The 18,469-nt window shown below is 41.2% G+C and overlaps 1 protein-coding gene across 30 annotated transcripts in view; it reads right to left on the bottom strand.

The window, feature by feature from the left end:
• The window catches only part of DTNA (dystrobrevin alpha), a 215,476-nt gene that overhangs the window by 116,008 nt on the left and 80,999 nt on the right, over positions 1–18,469 (bottom strand). Inside the window, exon 1 of one of the 30 annotated variants that reach the window (XM_052703255.1) lies at positions 10,574–10,685. The exons of the other annotated variants lie outside the window; for them this stretch is intronic. The gene's annotated coding sequence lies outside the window, so the exon portion shown is untranslated. Of the gene's footprint in view, positions 1–10,573; positions 10,686–18,469 lie in introns of those variants that run through there. 30 annotated transcript variants of the gene reach the window in all.

Raw genomic sequence — 18,469 nt, 5'->3', positions numbered from 1 at the left:
CTGTTAGTGCAAACAAACATGCTGAAAAGTGAAAACTCTATAATACTGAACACTGATATGGCTTAGCCGCAAGGTGGATATCCAGTACATTGTTTTAAGCTGCTCTAACAAATATACTTTCACAAATGTAGCCTGCATAACATTTTCTAGAAAATGTAATACACTGAATTTGAAAATCCATAAGTATGCTTGAAACTTTGTTTAAACCTCAGCTGAAGCCTGCTTGGAGCTTTTGTGCTGCAGCACAGTCAGAGGAAATGCCCTCTCTTTTGGAACAAAAAGAACTAACTGATGTACACAGCTACGCTTGTCCTTCACTCCTTAATGCTTCTCTGCTGTTGGCATGACATCTTTCATAAAGGTGTGAACTTTTAAGTGGCACTTTCCCAGTACAGTACGTTTATACCAGAATAAGGAATAGAAAATGTGCATGTGCATGTATAAAAAAAAGTGAGAGCTCTTCATCTTCTACATAAATACAGAGTTTAATCTTAGTTCTATTTAAATCAATAGAACGGCTTGCACTGACTTCAATGATAATGAAGTCAATTTTGTCAGGATTTTACTCATGTTTAGTTTCCTCTATAATGGCTTATCTTTTCAAAAGTAACTTGTGATTTAGGACACCTCTATTTCTGGCAATACTGAAAGATATCCGTTAGGCGTCTGCCCTTCAGAGAAAGAAGAGTTTTCATTCTCCCTCTGGGATCAAGCTGGGCAATGAAAATAAACATTATCTGAAACCAGAGTCTAGCATGTTTGTATTTTCTGTAGCGTTGTGGTGTTAAAATTAGAATGCTGCAAGGTTAAATTGTAACGTGAACAGATAGCAATCAAGAGACAGTCAAGACTGCAGAACAGCAACATCAAAAATAACAACTGATATACAATGAATTATGGCAATGTGTATGTTAGTAGTTTAATTATTCTAAGATTTTCCATGAAAAAGGTGGCATTTATTACTAATGACAAAATCTTCAACCTCAAGTGGCAGATGTGAAACACTCACTGATGGGAGACGCACATCATCACACCAAATCATTTTCCCACACCTTTATCCACTTCAGATAATTTTGGATTTAAAATTAGCAGCTGTTTTACAAAGAAAAGAAATTAACCAAATGACCTTGATGGATCAATTTCAGTCACTGATTCTAATGAAAACAATTTATCCCATAGTTGTCCAGAATTTTGATAGTAAAGTGTTTCTACCCATATGTGAATAGATACAAGAGAGGATGCAAAGGCATAAAGATTGAATGGGATACTCCCAGAAGGGAGGCAGGCTTAAAATCTAAGCTATTTTTATGCAACAAATCACAGCGTGGGGTGGAAAAAAGTTATTTTCAAATGCAGGCATAATCACCTAAAATGTTCTTCCTGGCCTGTAGGTATTTTCACATACCAACATTTCATCTGGCACAAAGGCAATTTAAAGGGCCAGGATTCCAGTTAGCAACAGTTCACACAGCTGCCCTTTGAGGCCAGCTTCAAAGATGGATGGGAGATGCTGCAGACAGTTGAGTCACATGTCGTCGTGTCTCCAGCACACAGGTGGGACCAGCAGCAGCAGAAGGGAGCACTGATCACCATAATCCCAACTATTCTGACTTACACATTCTCACTTCTCCAAAAGAACAGATGTTCGGAAACTGGGATGTCAAATTTTCATTTTCTCTTTCCAAGAGATACAACTGCATAATATTTATGTCTGGTGTGGGTTAACTCCTCACAAGAAATATCACCATGAAGACACCCTCTTATGTGATAGTAGTCACGTTAAAATATACTGCAGTATTTTATTTCTCTTAGAAATTACAACTCACACACAGAACTTTGGTTTGTATTATAAACAAGGACGAGACACAAATATACTGATAGAAAACTTTTTAAAATGAACTGCTGAGCTCATTGCAACATTGTCCTGACTCTACTTGCAACTTCGTGTTAGCCTGGGTTTTAGTCAGAACTCAGACACACAGATGTGAACCTACCAAAAGCCAGTGAAAGCATTTTCTGCCCCTTGTCTCACTATTTTCAGATCCGTAGCTGCTCTCTGCATCACCAAGTCACACCCTAAACTGAGGAATGCTTTCTGAGCTAATGCTAATTGTACCAGTGGATCTTGGATCGAGCTCATCCCTATTACCGATGTTATAGGGAGAGTCACGGGAACAGGATGGGCTGGCTAAATTCTGCATTGTCTTTCTGGAATTATTTTTTGAACTTCACTCAAAATTTAAGAGCCAAAGTTATTCAGCCACTCAAAACACTTCTGAACTGCAAGACCTACTTCTGCATCTATCTGATACATTTTCCATCTTACATAAACAAAAAAATGAAGTAAAAAAAGCCCCTACCATGTCAAGAGCGATAAAACACTTACGAGTAAATGGAGGTGAAAAGCCCAATTGCAAACAGTTTTCCTGACTGTTTCCTGCCAGGAGGCCATCACAGGCTCCCAGGCCTGCACAGGTCCCAGGGCAAGTGGGATGGCGGTGCTCTGGCTCACGGTTCAGGGCTTCACTGGCGGGTTTGAAGGCACAAGGATTCCTGCTGCAGCCAGCTCTGCTTTAAAATCACGCTTTAAAACCTCTCCTTTAAAACCAAGGTCCCTTGTGCCAGAATAATCACACTCAGGCTCTTAAAAAACAAAACCTGACCCAAAATGAATAATTATTTCATTCTGCTTTTAGCCTTTTAGGTTATTTATGTCATTTGCAGACTTACACTGCCAAATGGGAGAAGAACCCTGCGCTAATGGCTAGCTTAAAACATCCTCCTTCTTCAGCTTCTAATCATAGCTTAGGATTATATTTTCCTGCATTCAATATATCACTGTAATAAAATCACTCTGAAAAGGAGGCTCAGCAGTGAGGCGCAGCAACAAGAAAAAGGCAGCATGGCAGGAGGTGGCTTCATCTCCTTACACCTGGTGTAGCCGTCTCAGGTTTCTTCTTTAACATGCAGGCAGTCCGTGTCCCAGTGACACTATCACCTCTGTTCATTCATCCATAGATTGTCCTTTCCAAAGATCATTGTTCACTGCTAAAGGTGCAGAAAATAAGCTTGCTTACTCTTTCACCTTACCTCAAAACATTCCTTAGCTAGAAAGGAGCCCCCAAGCACACAAGGATACCTCAGAAATAAGTGACTTTATAACTTTGGTGTTTTTAGGGTATGCCTTGAGCTCTTTTGGAAGCCTTCTTGAGGCTGCCCTCTAGATAAGTCTCCACACAAGCCCAGACCTGGCACTTTCAAAGGTCTCCTTTCAGTTGAGTATGGAAGGTCTGATGATGCTGACAGCTCAAAGCTTGCTTGGCACCCCAGTGTGCATGCCTGGAGAAGTCATGACTCCTAGGCAGTCCAGTGCAGACAAGGCAGCCATGTGAGAGGCAGCTGGACAAGGAGCAAGCTTTGTTCATAACCTCAAATCATCTCAGCTTTGTTCATCTCCTCAAATCAGCTTCTCTTCAGGAGTTACATGGGCTTCACCATGGAAAGGGTCTACCATGGGCACAGCTTCTCTGTTACAGTACTTTTCCCATAAGTAACAAGTAACTGCTGGGTTCTGGTAATGCCTAATCCCACTAAGATATGTAGGACACCAATTAGGAAATTTTATCAGACACAAAGCAAAGATGTACAGGAGTGTGGCTCAAATCCAGTTAATATCTCTGAATACATTTGCAACTGACTGTACACAAAGTATAAAAATAATTGCAGCGAGAATTCTGAAATCAATCAGCATTCACAGGGAATCATACATGTAACTTACATGTTTTACGAGCACAAGAAAAGCCCGCCATCAATGAAGACAAGAAGAAAGACATATAGAAATTATTAAAGGAACTGAAAAAGAGCATGGATTATTGATGATGAGAGCTAAGAGAAGGGACTCCTTGTATAAGTGTTGAACGACAGATGTGAAGAAAGAGCATCTGGCTATTAGAAAATATAAGTTTGAGGCAGTGAGTAGTGTGATGGAGACAAAAAAAAAGTACATATATGTGGTGAAGAAGGAGTGAAGAAGGAGGAATGAGATAGATCAATAAGAAAAAGAAGCAGCAAAGCAGGCAAGAGAGGGCAGTAAAACGAAGTAACAGAAGACAATGAACATACAGTCTAGATAATAAGGGTACCCCTTATTATCAATGCCCTTCACACAAAGGCACTGGAAGCTTTTTCAAAGTTCACGGAAGTTGGTGAATCATACCTTTGCACACAGAGTTTTCAGAGGTCAAGAAATAATTCCAACATGGAGTAAACTCACTACGCTCATGGAATATAAACCTGAATAACAGGTATTTGAGGTCAGCCTACTTGTAGAAGACATCAGCTGGAAACAGTGCATTAGAGAGTCGTTTAGGCACTTACTTGCTCTGCTGAGTGACTGCTAATGCAGGAGCTACGTGTGCACAAAGAAAGTCTTATAAAAGATGACTAAAGTCATCTATCATCACACTTTGAGCAAAACAGGATGCATTAAGACCTTTTTCTCCATCTACCTTCTGTCTCCTCTCTTTCAGTGCAGCTAGCAAGATAAATAAACTCATAAACACATGTTGGGGTTTTCCAACTATAGAAGACTGGTGGTTTTGGTATGCTATTGTCCCCTCATACCCATAATTCAGGCAGATGCTCAAATGGGCAAAACACCTCCATAAAACAGAACAGAGCTTTAAATGCTATAAAGCCAATGAAGTCTAACTGGTTACTTACTAAAAATTACCACAGTGCTGTTAATCAGGCACCTAGAAAAGCCAATACAAAAACTTACTTCTTTCAGGACAGCAGGAATTATTTGGTTTTCCTGTACTTCTACCTGAAGAGACCGACCACCTCTCCAATTAGGGAAAAGAAAAAGCTGGTATATTTCTCTAATAACTCTTCCTCATGAGGATCTTGTTGGTCAATGTCAAAAAAGCCCTCAAAGAAGAAGAGAATTATATAGTTGGTTGCCTTCTGTCAGGCAGAAGACCTAAAGGATATCTGTGGGACCAGTCATTGTTCAACAGAATTTGTATTGTGCCAGCACAATATTTAATCTTCAGTTAACCTTTTAATTTAATGTTCATCTGCTTGCTTTCAATATGATTTAAAGCTGGTAAAAATCCAGGAAATCTTCAATATATGTGAAAGACAGCCTGACTGGAATGATAATAAATTCTTAGGTGAGATGTTAGCAGTGATTTCCCGAGCAAATTGGCAATAAGGAAGCATGATGCATTTATGAAGCCTAAGGGTTATGAAAAGGAAAAAAAATCCTCTCTCTTTTCCAGTTTTGCTCTGCTAACTTCAGCAGAATTAACAATCAAGATGTTCCTACTTTTCCAGTATTAGCATTCCTCGGAGCACCCGCAGTTCACTGTTGTTGTCAAAGGGTTCTTGAAAGCATAATCTGCCACTTTAAATTCTAAGCAGCATCCCACACAAAAATATCCATAGCCAGAGAGAGTTAACAGGCATTTAGCTTTCACCTCATTACATAAATGTGTAAGAAATACATACTTAATTACAATTAGTAGGTAGGTGGCACTGTTCCTCGCAGCCCTGCAAATCCAGTTACTTTCAATCCAGTATTAGGTTGCAACTCACACCAAGACTAAAGCTCACCCTCAGAAACAGTCAGAAAATCACTTCACCATCCTGGATCAGCACATAATTTGGCAGAATTATTAGGCAACTTGTGCAGTAAAAGGAAGGAGAGACTTGCAGATTGTGCCAGTTTCACTCTGCCTGACCCAGTGTGATGTTAGAAGAGGATGGCAAGGACATGTGGCCAGGGAAGAATACAGGGATGCTGCCCACATATGAAGAGATTGGATCAGGAAAGCCAAGGTACAGATGGAACTGAACTTGGCAAGGGATGTGAAAAATAACAAGAGGGATTCTAAAGATATGCTGGTCAGAAGAGACAGGCCATGGAGCGTGTACCTCCTCTGATAAATGAGGAGAACCAGCTCCAAGAGACATGAAGAAAACTGAGGTACTCAAAAAGCATTGGGGCCCAGGGAAACCTGATCTGGTGGGCAGCAACTCTGCCTACAGCAAGGGGAGTGGAGCTGGATGATCTTTAAGGTCCCTTCCAAACTAAGCCATTCTATGATTATGCCATTTATTTTTGATAAAACAGCTTGTGACACTCAACATCTTCAGCTTTTTTTTTTTTTTTTTTTTTTGAATCCAGGAAAATGAAAGTAATTAATCCCAAACTCATTTCTTTGTGTCTAATAACATATAGCAAGGCTACGTGATTTATTTTATGTGTGGTTGCGTGTACATGTACACAAGCAAAGCATATGAGAGCTACATTATATGAGACAGGTAGGGAGTGAGGAGTCTTGTAGATTATTTACTAACTTAGCACAGTCTGAAGCTGATGGAGAAAGTAGTAGAATCATGAAAAGGAGCTTTTCCTTGGCAGAAGATCTGGGCGTTGTTTGACATTCAGAGGAAGAGATTATCTCAGTGCAGGTTTATCGTGAGAGAAATCTGTAAGAAGAAACTATGCTCTCTTTCCATTTCTCCAAGGTTCATGATTTCATCTTCTTTTCTGCAACAAGCCAGAAAGATTCAGAAAGAAGCTTCAAAATCCCACGATTGTCCTGTAGCACTGACTCATGACCTGTGAGCATTGAGATGTAGTACTGAAGTCAAGTAAGCGCCTCAGAGGAACAACTATAGAAAGCTTGACCACAGGCAGATACAGCTAGGTGATGGCTCCACAATTCTTCCTGAGATACTCATGTACAAGGGTCTCTTATATGTTGCACAGAAGCCAGGGAGCTGGAGCTTCATTTGCTGCAAGTTGGTGCATGTGTTTGTTTCGGTCTGTTCTAGTGCACCCTTAAAATGGAAATGGACATTGGAACTAGCTCCGCAGACACCCAAGGTAAATACACTGATACCACAATCTCTTGTGCTCAGTGATAAAATGAATCACCTTCTATGATGACTTCATAGTGGACATTTTTTCAGAGAATGGATTTCTTTAATTCACCATTGCTTAATGCTGTTAGCTAGTTGGACCTTTTGGAAATAACCGGCCCCAAGTGCACAGGTCCTGTGTGGAAGGACAGCCTGGACTGCTACAATCCACCCACTTGTGATCTGAGATGTTGCCCAGGAGATGTTTGCTCTCACTTTAGAAATGCTTTTGCCCATTTTCATTTGAGCAAGATGAACATTTGGATGTGGAGCTCAAGCTCTTAAAGTTAGCGTCTGCTGCTGTAACATATTTATCCCTGGAAAAATATCTCAGCCATCTGACAGTTGAATGAAGGACTGGCCTGCTCCTCTTAGTACACATATTCTGGCATCAATTAGTCACTGCAAGTTGTTCCCCACTGGAATTTTGCCCACATTATTATTTGCATACAACACATGTACACATCATATTAACCGGCCTTAAAATGTTGTATCTGTTTTGATTCTGGGTAATCAGGACTCCAGATTTCTTTCTTCGCAGAGACTGAGGCAATTATGCTAGTCCAACGGATCAATGTTTTCCTTCTCAGTGCAATCATTTTTTTGCTTTTCCACTGTTTTCCATGAATCCAAAACTACCAAAAGTTGATTATACTAGTAAATCATGTGATTTTACTTTATGGAAGTGGGCCAATGAGATTTCTCCAATAACTCTGTCGATATTATAAGTGAGTTACGAGTTTTAAAACTAGGTAAAATCTGAATAGTAAAATCTTGTAATGACTTTAATGTTGGTTGATGAGACTCAACATGAACCAGCAAAGCATGCTTGCAGCCCAGAAGACCAACTGTATCCTGGATTGCATCAAGAAAACACGACCAGCAGGTCAAGGGCGGTGATTCTGCCCCTATACTCTGCTCTTGTGAGACCCCACTTGGAGTACTGTGTCCAGCTCTGGGGCCCCAAGTACAAGAAAGGACATTGATATGCCAGAGTGGGTCCACAGGAAGGCCACGAAGATGATCAGAGCACCTTCCCTGTGAAGACAGGCTGGCAGAGCTGGGGCTCTTCAGCCTGGAAAAGAGAAGGCTCTGGGGGACCTCTTAGTGGCCTTCCAGTACCTGAAGGGAGCCTAAAGGAAAGCTGGGGAGGGACATTTTATAAGGTCAGGCAGCAAGAGAATGAGGGGAAATGATTTTAAACAGAAATAGGGAAGATTTAGACTAGATATTAGGAATAAATTCCTTACTGTGAGGGTGGTGAGACACTGGAACAGGTTGCCCAGAGAGGCTGTGGGTGCCTCCTCCTTGGAGGTATTCAAGGCCATGCTGAATGGGGCTTTGAGCAACCTGGTCTAGAGAGATGTGTCTCTGCCTGTAGCCGGGGGCTGGAACTACATGATCTTAAAGTTCCTTCCAACTCAAACTATTCTATGAAATTATTTTGATGGCACAGTGATACATTTTAGCAGTCTTCTGAGTCTTTCTCAGCTGTCCCATGTACAAGAGTCGCCTGTAAAGAATTCTTGTTTTACTCCTCAAAAACTACAGTTAGCCCTGGCTATTAAAATCTTGTGCAGTCTACAGGCATAAAAGACACCATCCCTTGTGCAAAAAAATTTTATACCAGATCCAGAGGGATTAAGGAGACAGCAGAAAGCAACAGGGACAAACGTCCAAGGTAAGAAAGTTTATATGTAAAGTTCTTAAAAATGGACAAAAGGTGGCTATTTCAAAATAGTGTTCTTCATCAAAACATGACCACATTTCCAAATCAAGTTGGTTATCTTTAAGATCATCTGCACAGCCTAGCATGGTTCTAGAGAAACCACACAGCGGAACACCTGATTAGGCATAGGAAGGTTTTTTTGGACAGTGCTTATACTCCTTTTGTTCACCAGAATTCACTGAGGATTTTCCATACCCATACTTCCATAATCTCTTACTTTTTCGCAAAGATGACCAGCTAAACACAAAGTCTTCTATCTTGTTTGTTGCTGAGGCTTAATAATGAAGGCCCTTACCAAGATTCTCACTTCTAATTCTCCCTCTCTTGTTATAAGCTATCAGAGCTCTGACTTCAAAGATGAAACCCTCAGAGAGGGGAATATTTATAAGATGGTGGTTTATCTCCTTTCATCTAAATTCCTTAATTTTTGAATCCCCACATCTAGGGTTATCTCTGTGACAGTCAGAGGAGTGTTAGTGATACTAGACTATGAATCACTTGCTCCCATTGCCTTATGCTTTGAGTCACAATGGATGTGCTACAGTTGTGATAATCCTGGGTGTTTCAATTAGATTCCTCATTCACCGAATTGAACAAGGTCCTTAAATCTAGAGAGATCAAACTTCTTTGATTGCTTGGATAATTTGATCTGATTTTTCCTTGCTCTGCTTGAACTGATGGAATCAGAACTAAATCACAGTCCTACTTTGCTTGACTTCTTCCTCTTTTGGCTAATCTTCTCCTTCAGAGAATTCCACTGACATAAAATGCTCATTTTCAAGAATCCTGATTCAACTCATTGTAAATCTGTTGCATTCTGGACTTATAAATGGACTGCTTAGCTTTGCACCTCTTTATTTCACAAATTCTATCTTGTAAGCTGACAGGCAGGGCTGGCTGCTTTTCTTCACCTTTGATAAAAATCACCTAATTACAGCTGAGTTGAAAACCTGAGCTCTGAGCACTTACTCCCTACAGCACGGCATAAAGAACACGTCGTCTTTGCTTGTGGCAAAGTTACCTGCCTCTCAGACTTGGTTTAGTTACACCATAACTTGAGCTGCCACTGCTCCCCACCAGCAGAGGGACAGGCTGACCTTCACCAGCCCCACTGGAATGCTTCCAGTTTACCTACAGTGAGAACAAGGATTTTAAAACAGCCTGTCCTATTTAACCTAGCCATGCGTAAAAGTAAAAAAAAAAAGAAAGAAAAAGGGTGCACAGAGAAAATAATAGGGGGATAAATCTCATTTGAGTTTGTTATAGGCATGAATACACAGATAGAACCCAATGCTGATATTTCAGTTCATCTGTATGTAGATAAATGGTTAATGGGTAAGAAACGGAATATTCTGTGGCACTGCTTCCACATTCACATCCCTATAAGGCACTGAAGTTTGGTTTTATGCTGCCAAACCTAAGGAGGCTGTGTAAAATCTGTAGGAGGAAATGATATAGATACTCCTTTCCTCCTTCATCAGAGACAAATGATTCCACTAATCAGGAAAGAGAAAGGGAGACATTAATAAATATTAAAGACTAAAGCAGATTCTTAAGAAGTATTATTAATAAAAGAGTAAGTAAAACATTGGTTTCTTAATGACAACAGATGTTCCCAATCATTAAGCAACAATGATAAACACAAAACTAGTTACACACCTTGAGGCAAAGCCAACGGAGTTGTAGAAACCCGCATACACTTTTCATTGATTTGAAGGCAACCACTTCCTAAATGACAAGACTTTCTTTTTAGCAGTAGGGGAGTCCCCCAAACAGTTAAACACCTGACAAGGTGTTCACATAGCCACATGAGCACAGTGACTTTACAGAACTTGGAAAAATGAAGAGAAAACACTCCTGGAAGTTCTGCTGACCCAGAGAGGAAGGCAAGGCTTCAGCTTAATCGATGCTTACCTGCTTCTGCAGTTTCATGCAGCCACGCACTCTTACTGCTTTCTGTGAGCACAACACGTGCTGGGAACCAGAGCACTTGACCTTACCCAGCTCTGCAACAGGAGCTCTAGAGCAGTTTCTACCTTCAGCAAAAAGCTGAGCTCATTTCCCCTCGCACCCAGCACAGAGCAACCTAATACACCTCATCATGTGGTGTGTTGCCATAGCAGCGATGAATCCAGCTGCTGCAACACAAAAGACTGATAAAAAGTTTTTTTTCTTTCTTTTTTTTTTTTCTCCTTGTCCACCCACCCAGGAAAAGTCAGGGTTATTTTCTGGTGCAGCAAATTTAATCCAGATAGATTCATGCCACCTATGAAAGCTACACTGTGATGAAGACTAAAAAGAAAGACACAATTAACTATACATTTTACTTCAGGGGATTTGAGTTTTATTTATAAGAGAACAAATGAATTAATCATATGAAATCACCACTGATCCCTCAAACAGCTGATCATTGTTTTTCTGCTCCTGGCATTCACTGGTTTCAAATTTAGGTCACTACCTCCATGGGAAATGAAAACAAATGATCGTACTTAACAGAAGTATAGCTGCACGATCAGCACAGGTAGCAAAAGCCAGATTTGCATCTTCAGAAAATGCAACGGGTACTTCCACTCTCCTGGCCTGGGAAACTCTTACAAGAGTGTTTGCTTTTGGAACATGACTGTATCTATCTGGAAAATGCTAAATAACTGTTATGCTACACTGCATTCTACATGAGTATTAATCACAGCAGACGTTTTGGAGTTAAACACTGATGCTTTCCAACTTCAGAATGAATTATTGCACTGCTTAGATAGATAGTATAATAATATCACTCAAAGTCTGCCTCAGGAAGCATACTAGAATACATAGGCTAGCACTTCACAACTGCACCTTTGAGAACAAAGTTTGACTGGGGAGTAGGGTAGTTTCTCCTTCACAAGCAGTGACGGAGCTGACAGAACCTGATCCATGGCACAAGACCCACGTCAGTATTTTCAGAAGGGGTTTGCCCAGCAGCTAGCCCACCCCCAGACCTGCTAAGCTTTTTAAATCACAATAATCTCTCTCATCTCTGAGACAAAAGTTCAGTCAGTGTGAAAGACACCGCTGCTCCAAAAATGACCTAAGTAGTAATGTATTTCTGCAACTGTGTCACCAAAAGGTCAACATTTCTACTCATTTTTCTATCTTTCTAAATATGATGAAAAAGTCAGAGAAATTAGCTTCTGCTATCATGGATTTTGATACAAAATAAAAATAAAATCATACCTACTAATTAATTATTTTGTACTGCTTATGAGTAGAGTCATACTCTGTTCAAGTCAATTTGTAATATTTTTTCCTATTGCCATGAAGTACCCACTTGAAGAATCTGTAGTTTGCTGTAACTGCCACAAAGGCTGGCTGTGGAAGACACAGATCCCTAGTTCTGCAGATGTACAGAGCCACAGCTGTAAGAGACCTCTGAAGACAGAAAAAGCCATGCAGGCTGCTGGAAGAGTTGCCTTACTTTGCCTTGAAGTAGATATCTATTTATTAATTTTCAAAATTCCATCTATTGTTCCAAAGAGAGGGACAAAACACACGGTGCAAGAGAATGTTCCTCAGAACGATTTCTACAATTACTATATTATATATTGTATATATATTGTATATATATAGTATGTATTGTACTTCTCCAATAACTTGCATCTCCTTAATTGTTACCTTGCTGTGAATGTTCTCCCTGCAGATTCTCTATCAGAACAGCAGACAAACCATAAAATGCCTCCTAAAGCTGTATAATGTGATGCAGTCTTGGTTGTTGCATGTGCAAACATTATAATAAGCACTTTAGAAACAAACAAACAAACAAAAAAAGCAAAAAATAACAAAAGCTGAGAGGCAAGCAAACATTCTGTGCACATCCTTTAATATTACTGGCTTTTCTGCATGCCTTTAATGACTCAACTCTGCTTGTGTGTAGAGTGAAATATATATATATATAAAAGAAAGAAATCCTATCAATGGAGCCTCATGGACTATTAAAGGAAGTCACCTGCTCTGAAAGAAATGAATGCGAGCTTTTGAAGAGGGATGTCCCCTCTATCTGAACCAGGAGCCAGCACAGCTCATAGCTGAGGCCGCAGGCTGGAAGCCCAGCACCAGCCTCCCTGTCCCTGACCAGCAGGACCCCAACTAGCGAGACGTGGGACAGGCAGCACCTGCTCGCTGTTTATGGCAGGGCTGACAACTCAGCCATTATCGGAGCCAGAATATCAATAATTCATGCTTGCTCAGGTGCCCCAAGGCTAAAAGCAGCCTCCCGTGTCGCTCACAATTTAATGCTTTAACAGGCTTTCTCCCTTCCGCTGTGCTGCCCCCTAAGCCCAGTTCTATGCACTTGGGGGTCTGCAGCAAACTCAGGGCATCTGCAGGGCAGGCAAGCTTGATAGTAACAGGGAATAGCCTCTGTATTTTAACAGCAGCAGGCACCCAAACATACTCCTGAGGAAGGTTCCAGGTGGTGTGCACTTTTGTGTGGGAAGGGCTGCACACGAGCATGCTTTTTCTTCTGGAACAGTTAATGCACACCTGGAAGTCGTAAGAGAGACTGTGCCAATGTCAAACATATGCAACACGGAGGTCACTCTGCCTGGCTTTACATGTCCTGTGGCCAGGGATTGCCTTACACAAGCAGCATTTGGTCTTTTAAGATGAATGGCCACTTTGCCTCGAAAATATCTTCTCATCAGAAATGCTGCTAACCTATGTAAAGCTTTTAGAGGACTCTTCTCTCACTATCATGGGATAACTGATTCTCTTATGCAAAGCCCAAGCCATGCAAAATAAAGGCAAAGCCTGGCTCCAGCACGAACTGGCTCTATTTGGAGGAACCCGGCAGCAGCAGCCGCCAAGACTCAGATGTCCTTGTAAAATGCTGCCCAGGCAGTGGGGATGGAGCCACGGCACCACTCCAGCCCTTCCAGCACCAAGCAGGAGTTGATAGAGGGAATCAAATTTCTTCCCTGTGTCCTCGCTTGTCTGAAAGAGAAGTTTGACTTCCTTCACACTGCCATCATGGCACCCCTGCCTGGCATGTCCTTTACATAGAGGCCAGCGCTTACACTTGCATTTTTCCCCTTGACTGCATTTTCTCTCTTCAGTGAGACCAGGGTGTTTCTTCAAACTCATGGTTTCACAAATATTTTGCCCTACTACTGCCAAGGAGGCCCTGTGCAGCAGCAGGAGTCACCAGCTGTGGGGTGGGTACGTGGGAAGAACAGTGAGACAGCATGTCACACAGCTCATACTGAGGAGCTGTGTCCCTAATCTTTCAATAGCCAAACAGAGGCTGTGGCTTCCAAAGTCTCCATGGCACTTCCTTCCCTCCTCTGATTAGGCAGAACTCACAGGCTGCCACAAAGCAGTACTGGGGTCATGCTATCTCTGCCATAACTGTCAGACAGCCTTCGTGGCACATTGCAGCTTGGTCCCACAGCCCTCGGGCAGCAGTTTCTACTCCAGCACCAGCAGTGCTGTGGTACCTGTGTGCTTCTTCATTTGTATTTGTACATGTTTATACAAAACACATAGCTTGAATTGTTTCAAAACCAATCTGTGCAAAGTCAGCCCCACATCAGCCTCTCATCACCCATCCAAAAGCCTCATGCATGCTTCTGGGCCCCAAGCTTCCTTCGGCAGGGAGATGGCCAATCACGCTCAAGACACAAATAGACGGACTCGATGAAGAGAGCAGATGAACTGCATTTGTTAACTGCTATTTTAAGCATCTAACTCAAATGACCTGAATTGCCCACATAGAGACACCTGCCTCTCCGCAGTGAAATCGCAGGGAATTTCTTCTCCTAATGCTGTCCTCTGAATTGCATCCAAGTTGGATGTATAAGGCAGATGGTATCAGTGCATCTCCTAAGGCTCTGCTTCGAGTAGACAAATGCTACCCTCCTTCAGAAATGCTAAAAAATCAGTTTCAGGAGCGCAGATCACCATCCGCATTAGCTGGGGGCTAGAGAAACACTCTGTGGAATCCCTTATTCCACTGGCTCTGATGAGACTCCTGTCAAAAGCTCTAGCACCACTTCACCCATCTATTTTCCCTCCCCACAAATACCCGGCATAAACTGAGGTTGGAACAGAAAGACAGCCCTCGGGAGAAACCAAAACCAACCAAAAAGGAGGGTGAGGACTGGAAGGTGCTTCACTCTGACCTGGTGGTAGGGGTGGATGGAGATGCCAGCAGACACTCCTGAACATAGGGCTTTCAGGCAAGAGGCCAAGCAACACCTCTCACTGCCCGTCATGACAGATCCTGCAGTCCTTCTTCATCATGTCCTGGCCTGAAGCACCAGCCAGATGACACTATCAGTAAGTAATTCTGATGGCTCCAATTTTCCCTGCAGTTGCAATTGGACACAGCAGCCTTTCTCACTTTCCAACCCTCAAAGCAGGTTCTTCTGCTAAGATTTCCATAAATACAAAGCCTTATGCAGTCTTCTGGAATGCTTAATCCCTGTGATTATTAGGGATATATTTACATATCATTGTTATCAAACCTTGTGTTGTTTTACTGTTGTTTGGGCTTCTTAAGGTTGCAGCTGCCAGAAAATGTAAAAATTCTGCCTTATCTAAGGATCTAAGGATTTTCTGTCCTTAGCTTAGCATAAACTATATATTGTGATGTCTTTCTCTGAAGATAAAAGTAGGAATCCTGTTATCCATTTATATATGCCTCCCTAGATACTTATTCCATGCTTTAATTAACCCTTGGATTTGAGTCTTTCATGAGACAAGTAGGGCCACTGCGGTGTCATTTAACCACTCAGCCAGAGGGGCATAAGAATATTTTAATTTCAAAATGACTGAGGGTATACCAACAACATTTTAACAACAGTAATTTGCTGTCAATAAGGTCACCATAACAGAAATAAAGTTATTGCAAACAGTGCCATGACATCACTAGCTGAAAAGCTAAAATTGATGACAGCTAAAACTGTCTGGCACTGGTTAATTGCAGGATGTTGGGGAAGCCTGTGTGCATCAGGCAGAGGGAAGCCACGGTGGCAGCATCCATGGGCAGTGGCCAGGAAAGAGCCAGGAGCAGCATCCACCTTAAGTGAAGTAAACAGTGTCCAAACACAATGGCAACAAGAGCCAATTCCTACCTATCTGCTCTTCTACATGGCCTCTCAAGCTTCCTGCAGTGTTACTCTGCTAGCAGGCAGCATGAGCATTCTGCTGTGGGGAGCAACAACATGCCTCTGCAAATGCTATGGAAGTTATTTTGCCTTCAGGCAACAAAAGTCTGTACAGGGCTTCTTATGACTGTGTATTTTCTATTTCTTACTATAAAGAACAGTAGTCTTTGTATGTTCAGTCCTTAAAAGATACAACCAACCTGTCTTTTTAAAAATCACTCCTCTGACTTTCAAATGTGCTATAATTAAGTGATACTTAAAATAACTTCAAATAAAACCATTCTGGAAATAAATAATTTTTGAATTTGTTGGTTTGATTTATGGTTTAAGTAGCACTTTGCACTTCTGTTTGTGGAGCTTTTCAATATAAAAGCAGAAGAGAAAGGCATGACAGAATAAAAGTGATTTTGAAATAAAAACATGGACAAGAGATTAAGGGAAGTGCAATAACTGAAAATATTTTTAACTCCTACTTGAATATTTGATTATACTTTGAATGGAGAAAATGAGAAAGATCCTGCTGCAATTTTCAATTTCGCCTTTCTGTCGTACCACAAATACTTACAGTGCCTCGTCAATGGCTTCTGTGCTTTTTGCTAGCCTGCCTTAACACGTCTGGAAAATTGGTGGGAGGCAATAGGGAGTCAGTGCATGCATGTCCCTCTATACCAGACTTAATCTTTTGTCATTTAACCTCTTACATATTGTGAGGCACCATTTGGCTGATTTCAAGCAGAAGCACTGAATGTACACCTCAACTTTGTAAGGTCCTGCATCCCTGAACAGACGTTCCCTCATGTTGCACTGCCCCCACACAAGCAAACCCAGAGCTGGTGATGTGAAGGCTCACAGTAGCCAAAACTCAGCCCGCTCCTGGGATTCTGCTCCACAGAGTGCAAGAAACACTGCTTTTGAATCCAGTGAGTTCAATTAAGCACATTCATAAGTGTTGGGAGGACTAGAAACCAATAGATCTTGTATTGACAGAAACGTAACTATCAAAAGAAACAACATTTGATCTTCATTTATGGGCCTATTTGCATTTTTTTAAATTAGTGCACTGGGATGTAGTGATTTCCCTCTCCCCCTGTCTCTTTGAAAACATGTTAATGTGTTTTGTTTTTTTTTACTTTACGAAAGCAAAAATGGATGGATTTGGCAAATCTAACACTACTCAAAAAGAAATGACATTAAATAGGGCAGCATCAGCACCAATTACAATAATGTCTTAGTATTGCTGTATCTGCTATTAGCATGAACAAAAAGCATGAGGAACAGTATTGTGATAAATGTAAAAGCCTTTGTAGAGAAAGCTTTAAGGAAAATGTGATTACACACAGTGGGTAAACCACAGCAGTGGTTTTTACATGACTTTAACCAAAGCAACTTTCCTGTTGGAACTGTGGTGCGATACACAGCGATACAGGGAACAAAATGAAGATGGAAGAAGACAGAATGAGACAGGTCACCTGAAATCATTAGCTGTTGTGAGGTAACTCCTTTGTTAAAGTGAATTCTGTACAATAGACGAAGCACTCTTCCATTGTCAAACATGGGCAATGCACTAAGACATCTAATACCCTCCATTAGACCTGCTCTCTACTGACATTTCTCCCATTGATTTTGCCACAAGCATCCCACAAAGAGTGTAGGCAGAAGGGGCTGTGACTGGAAAGGCTGTAAAGAGTTAATTGATTCTGTTCCCAGCTCTGGCAGGCTGAATTCATTTCCTGCTTGTATCGCAAATAAAAATAAATTCAATCTTCACCCAGTGCTTTTCCATAAAAAAAAAAAAACAAACAAGTTCCCACTCCATCTGAGAAGATAAGCAGCCTTTTGCAGGAAACCAAAGGAGCAGTGTTGATTGCAGAAGTGGCAGAATGGTCCCTGCCTTCCTGAGGAGACCCATACAAGCTTTTCAATAAGCACACCACAGCTGCATGGTCCTTCAGATACGAGACGTGATTCTCAGGTGACCTCCTTTAGGTCCGGTTCCTGATTGTTTACAAACACAGCATCAAGCTGCACAAAATTCCAAGCAAAACTCTGCACCAAACAAGGACATTTCTTCATTAATTTTTGAATGATGTGCTCAAGTGATTTTTAGTAATTTCACTGTGCTTAATTTAAGTTCTACTTTTATTGCCTGCTGGAAAGTTGAAAAGTATTCTCTTAAAATTACTTTATCGTCTTTGATTTGGCAATATTTTCTTTCTTTCTTTTTCAATCTAAAACAAACTGCCTTTGTTTCAATAGGAACATTTGTTTTTTACACCAGACAATCACCATAGGAAGGAGGCATCTTTAACTCTGAACCCAACAGAACTGTTATCAAAATAGTTCCAGAGACAACGTTTGATAATTTATAAGACGCCACATATAGCAGAATTCTTAGGTCCCTACTTTTCCCTGAAAACAAAAAGAATTGAAAGCTAATTTCTGGCTCATGTTACAGATGAGCTTCAAAACCTAACTGACCAAACCCTCTCTGCTCTTCCCCCAAAACTCCTCTGCCCAAGATAAAACACAGCTCAGTGGCCTCCCAGCTTTCATATTTTGAGCCGAAAATGACATACAGGATTGGTGTCCACCGCAAAAAAAAAAAGTGATAAAATAGGTTTTTGATTCGACTGTTTATGAAAGAGACACAGATGTCTGGGAATCCAGATCT

This window comes from Tympanuchus pallidicinctus, unplaced genomic scaffold, assembly GCF_026119805.1.
Source record: "Tympanuchus pallidicinctus isolate F22 unplaced genomic scaffold, pur_lepc_1.0 scaffold5, whole genome shotgun sequence".
In the NCBI taxonomy this organism is placed as follows: Eukaryota; Metazoa; Chordata; class Aves; order Galliformes; family Phasianidae; genus Tympanuchus; species Tympanuchus pallidicinctus.
This window is presented reverse-complemented; position numbering and strand designations above follow the sequence as displayed.